Here is a 6,366-nt window from a genome sequence, read left to right on the forward strand (position 1 = left end):
TTGATTCTGATGGACCCTCATCCCCAGCACTCTCACTCCACTCTCATCACTAATGACTCGTACTCCTTTGGGGGCCCTTCTGATTTTCTCCTAACCCCGGAATAGCCCCTAGTTCAGACCCTGCGTGTGTCTGTGTGAGACGAAGCCCCCTTCATGAAAGCTGACAGCCCTCTGTCCCTGCTCTCTCACTCTTCTCTGCTCACTAAAGATTCCTGCTCCACTGGGACCATTCTTATTACCCTCCCTAACCCTGGACAGCCCCCAGTTCAGACAGAGGAGAGATTACCAAGCTTATTAAAACCTGTTCCACAAGGGTAGTATAGAATACTGAGGGGGAGGACAGGGTGGGACAGTGCTGTCTGAGTGTAAGCTGTTGTGTGATGCACACATCATTACAGTAGTTTTGTTGTTCAATTCATGGAACAGGAAAGCTTTATTTTTGTTGTACATATTTTGCATACAGAGTTCTTATTTGCAAACCCCCCCCCCCAAAAAAAAGGGTGAAAATTTGCAAACTCTACACAGTAATTGATGGCTGTCAGACAAAAAGGTACCAGATCTGGGATCCACTCTAACTATATCAACCCACCTCATCCATACAGCCCAGATAACTCTGTTCAAAAAGCATAGCTGGCATCGCACTTGTGTCTGACTATTTTCTCACATTTTACTATTTTTCCACAATTTAGAATGTCTGGCCAGTAGTTTGTCATTAAAGATGGTAGAAGAGAAGAGGAGACAGGTCAAGGAGGGTTAGGTTTGCCTTGATCGTGTTCTTTCAATGCAGCCTTTTCTCCCCTTCAGTTTTAGACAATGGCAAGTAATTCCATTTCAATTATAGCAGGGGGATATTCAAAAGAGATTTCAGCGACAATCGATGTCCAATTAGCAAGCCTGCTTTGAGGAGAAGGGGGGTGTAATGGCTTTTTCAATCGCGACACGCTGTTCAATCAGCCTTTGTGGGGACCTGGTAATTAATCCTTTGATGATGGCAGATGACTTTCTAACCCTGCCAAAGCCCTTGTCTGCTTGGGACAGACATAAATACCTTGACGAGCCTCTCAAACCACTGAGAAAGCTTTTCACATGCTGCTGTGCAGACAACATCCGCGAATCATCTTCCATTTTACACTCGAATATGGGTGAATTTGTATTTCATTCTCCTATGGTTAAGTGTGATATGTACTCCTTCACACACGAACCTCATTTTCATTTGTGTTGCACGCTAAAATTTAACATATAGGTGTACCATGTTTGTATGTACAGAAACCAGCACTTCCAAGTATGCCCAAACTCAAACTGCAATATAGAATAATCCTTGCTGTTGAAAAGTCTTAGACATGTTGCATTTTTTACTCTAATGCATTATGAGCATCAACAATTTCCTCAAAGCCTCCACTAGTGTTTTCTACTATTATAACAACCTTGACTTGCATAAAGAAGAAAAAACATTGAGTGAAATCGCTCGCATCATCTAAAGCATAATCAACAAGTACAGAGAAACATCATCTGTAATTGACAAACCCAGGACTGGAAGCTGTCCAACAGGGATGAGCGATACTTGAAGATAATATCCTTATGGAACAGAAAGAAGACAAGCATTGCATTGACAACAGAGCTGGCAGAAGGCACAGGTGTTGCTGTCCATCAAATCAACAGTACGAAGGTCACTCTTGAAATCAGGACTTAAAGGATGTGATGCCTACCTCTGTTAAGAAAAGGGAACAAGACTAAAAGACTAAAAAATATGCACAGAAATTGGACTATGGAACAATGGTCAAAGGTGCTTTGGACTCTTGATGGATGGACGTCAGATTACAAAAAAAAAAAACATTTGTTGTTCATATATTACTCCTATGCAGTCTTGTGAAACTATGGATGTAACTCATATGAATTTGTGGCCATTGTTTTAAAGTTCCTTATCCCTACTAAGTTTCACTGCAATTGGATAAGCGGTCAATATATTAAAAACTGTTGTGATGTATTTGACAGCATATTTCTAGTCAATGTGATTAAAAATATGCTACAACAGAGCTTGTAATGGCACAGCACTGTACCTGCCCCCCCCCCCCCCCCCCCCCCCCCCACATCACTGGCAATACTTCCTCCCAGTCACATCATGCCTGTTTGTGCGGCAGTAACCATGGTAACGTATTGAGAGGCACCGGCGTCTGGTCACTTTGCTAACCCTCCCATCTGTGTCACCCTGTTTGACCCCTGCTTTCTCCCTCACCCTCTTTCTTTCTCTCCCCTTGTTATTCAATGAGAATATGAGTGTTTCCCTCAGTATCGAGATGTCTCTGGATTAATGCTAGTTTAGGAGATTTTTAGATTTTTTTTTCTTTTCTTCTCAATACAGAGGAGTTGGAGCCAACAGAGTTGAAAGGTCACAATGTCACATGATTTTGTTTTGGAATAAGAAGCACACATAGGCAAAAGATTGATCTACGAGTTTCATAGCTATACACACTGTGGCTAATCAAGCTCCTAATAAAACCTGGAATGGGTTTGCTATGCAATGGGAGTCTTATTTCCATCCCTGATGTCATAGATCGTTTGGCACAAAAAAAAACAAAAAACGGCTGCCATATGTTTTGCTGTTTCTTCTGTTGTATAATGATATTCCAGCGAGATTTTTCAAACTTTTCTGTACAGCAATGAAGTAGCTGAATGTGGTTTTATATAACTCCTTGTAGCTGGAGTCTACTGTACACACAAGCTATTATGGTCTTGTTTTTAACTTAGTACAGCGCTCTGGGATGCCATGCAGTGAAGGGCGTTGTATGAAAATACATTTGTATTGTAAAGCAATGTAAGCAGTAACTAAAAGGGTTAGAAGGAGATAAAAGTACACTGTGCCATGCAGTCATAGCTATTACTGTATACGACAGGAGTTGTAGTCTTTTAATAAAAGTCAGTTAAGTGTTTCTCTCACTCTGAGTCATTCATCTTTGTGACAGGCTCCTGTTGCTGTGCTGTCATTTGACTCCTCATGACTGCTGGTCATTCAAACAGTACCGTTCTGTCACAGGAATCCCAATGAAAGTGAATACGAACGATGCCAATGCGATCCCATGAGGAGCATTGAGATGCTATTCTCCCGACAGTCGCTTCCCTCTGTTTTGCTACCACTGTGCACTTTGCTGCATTGCCCTGGAAGAGTGCCCTTGATTTAACATTGAAAGTCATTTATATATCCGAAAGTCCTAGCAGTTCAGTAGACCCCTTTCTTATTTAGAGATCTTTACTTGGGGGGGGGGGCGGGGGGGGCGGGGGAGTGTTGCCACAGTTCGGTAAGCGACTGTGGCAATGTAGGGCTGCAGTTCCCATCTGTCTGACGCAAGATTCAATCAGCGAGATGGAGGAGAAATGAGATTTTGGTTCAGGATATTTTTTTTTTTTTTTTACAGACTGCATAAAGACAAGGCTGGAATATCGAGCAGCCCGGGCCAGCTCTGGAGATGTGTGCGTCTACGTGCCCTGTGAAAAATACAGTCAAACAGCTGCTTGAGCTCAAAAGTGGTATTCTAGCTACAGTGTGAGAATATTCCTGTTCCTGTTGTTTCATAACAATATCGTATTATGCAGGTTCTCTATCATCCTCTCATTGTTTCTGCTTTAGACATTAAGTACATAGGACATGTGCATAATGTGCAAGAGCACATGTATTTAACTACTGTGTAAAGACACAATAAAGTGTTACCAAAAGAATAGCAATAACCAAAAAGAAAGGCTATTTTACTAAAAATAAATACAGGTGCAACTCGCAAAAGTCTTGACGCTGCTTCAGTCATGCTATACTCATTACACTGTCATGATTCAACACATCAGTCCTGCTGCATTTTGACTACACTTGCTCCTGCAATTAAGACTAAAGATTGCAAACTAGCACCTTAAATGGGATACTTCAAAGGAACCAAACTGTGGAGCTCAATGAGAGCACCCTGGGGTCTTCCGTTGGACAGCTACAATCAACACTACCTCTTCTCCTGTCTGCCTTTCCCTGATGAAGGAACCCAACTGATCTTGAAAGGATATTTTCAGCTTCTGTGTTGTGTTCGCTGTGTAGCTTAGGGGCGAGAGACTGACACCTTTTGAATGAAAACCGTCATAAGAGTTATTGGTAGAAGAAGAACCGCACCGATTTCAAATCGATTTTCTCGTTCCCTTGGCAGATGGAAACTAAATCCTGGTTTCTTCGACAGGTGCGATGGAGTAAGTGAAGGGGGATGAAGATTTCAATCTGGGTATATCTTTGCAGCCTGGATTGCTCAATATCACACAGATTAATTCAGTTTGGCAGGGAGATTAGACCCCGGTGTTTGGATGGGGGGTGGGGGTGGTAGTGTTGGAATTAATTGGCTGCTCGGAGCCCATTTACAACGGCAGTGAGAGCGGAGCGAGGTGATTACACAGAGCGCTGGGAGGATTAAAACTCTAATTAATTTGCGGGCACATGGGCACAGAGCCAGCACAAGCCAGGAATTAGACATTCAGACAACCAGGCTTGTTAAAGGCAAGGGCTGCTGTTACATTTTCTATCCAGAGTCTTATCATGGTAGAGCAGACAAGGACAAAACCAAGGTCTTCAAATCCATTTCTTTTATTGCCTTTTGCATTTTTTTTTTCCTTTTAAGTAGTTGTAGCTAACCAACTAATTATATCAAGACCCTCCTGCTGTAAACACCTCACCTGCTTGCTTAAGACTTTTAGCCTTGCATTGGCCAACAGTCTTCAATTACAATTCTAGATGTTTATTGGTCACTTGTCCTTGCCTGTTTATCTTCAATAGTAATACAACAGTGGCAATACAATGCATGTTTTAGTAGATATATTTTTCATATAACGAACAATTTAACATATATTGTGTTGAGCTAAAAAAAAAAAAAAAAAAAAAACAGATCTAAGAAAACCCCAAAAAAAGAAACTCCCTGTTTTTTGTTCGGTTTGCCTCCGTTGCGTTGCTGTAAAATTAGTAAGATGCAACGTGGGTAGTTTAATTTAACAGCTCTCTTCATTGACTTGGTATGTTTCTTGCTAATTTTATACCATGTGCATTTTTCTCCTGTAGGCCAACATTGCACTGGTTCAAAAAAAAGCCCATTTCAATTAGAATTTGAATTGATTTTATTTGTATGGTGCCTTTCATACCACAGCTGTATTCTATGATTCTCTCACGCTCATAACAATGGTACAGATGACACTTCATGTGCACAAGCTGTGCTTTGTTTTTGTTCAAAAACATGCACATGGTAATCCATTCTAGTACAATGTCAGTCCTGTACCAGAACTGCTGTGCCGTGTCAAGTTCCCAGTCCATTGCACTGCCATTGCCGGCAATGCTGTGGTCTGCTGGTGGTTCTGACAGTAGTAGAATATTCAGTGAGCGCTGTGAGAGAGGGAAGAAAGCTTCGGTATTCTGAGGAGAATGACAGGGGGAGAGGAAGCATCAGTATTCTGAGCAGTGATAGCAGCATGGAGAGAGAGGCAGAGAGATTGTAGAAATCACTATTCCGGGAGCAGAGAAAGAGAGAGTCTGGGTAGAAATGTGAGTGGGAAGGAGGGAACAAAAGTTTGGCATGTCTGCTGAACTATAAACCTGGGAGGAACAGAGAGTGAGGGGAAACTCATTAAACGGGGGACTCATTAAAAGGGACTGTAAAACAGATATAGAACCCTATTATTTATTCAGCTTTCAAGTCCCTGTGCTCTAAACACATGTATTTATTACATATAGAATGGGTAATTATGTTACCACCCATTTTTCAGTTTAGAATGTCCATTACTTTCCATCACTGCAGCAACTGCTCACAACAGCCTCTTTCTATCCAGGAGCTCCACAGTGGATGTCGGGCCAGCCCTGTAGGTGTACACTGGAGCTGGTGCAGTGAGGTGAGGTGACCCAGTCCCTGACAATTCTGCCTTCTTATCCCGCAGGAGCGCCTGTACCAATGCACAATAATATATATATATATATATATATATATATATATATATATATATATATATATATATATATATATATATATATATATATATATAGAGAGAGAGAGAGAGAGAGATAGAGAGGAGAGAGAGAGAGAGAGAGAGAGAGAAGCAGGTTTACTTTATTGATCTAAACAGTGGCTGGTCTTCATAGTGCCATTCGAAATTTCTAAACCTGATTTCCACAAATCGTATTTCACTATATTTCACTATATATGCACAGTAGTAATGTAAAGTGGGGCTATAAAAGAGTGGCAGCATTTAGATTTGCCACTGTTTAGATCATTAAAATAGCAAGAGAGGGGTGCATGTATCAATTATCTAGAGAACTTGAATTATTGACGTGTGTGTGGAGTGGGGAGAAGAGGGAGAGACAGTGAT

This window comes from Polyodon spathula, chromosome 40 (genome assembly GCF_017654505.1).
Source record: "Polyodon spathula isolate WHYD16114869_AA chromosome 40, ASM1765450v1, whole genome shotgun sequence".
In the NCBI taxonomy this organism is placed as follows: Eukaryota; Metazoa; Chordata; class Actinopteri; order Acipenseriformes; family Polyodontidae; genus Polyodon; species Polyodon spathula.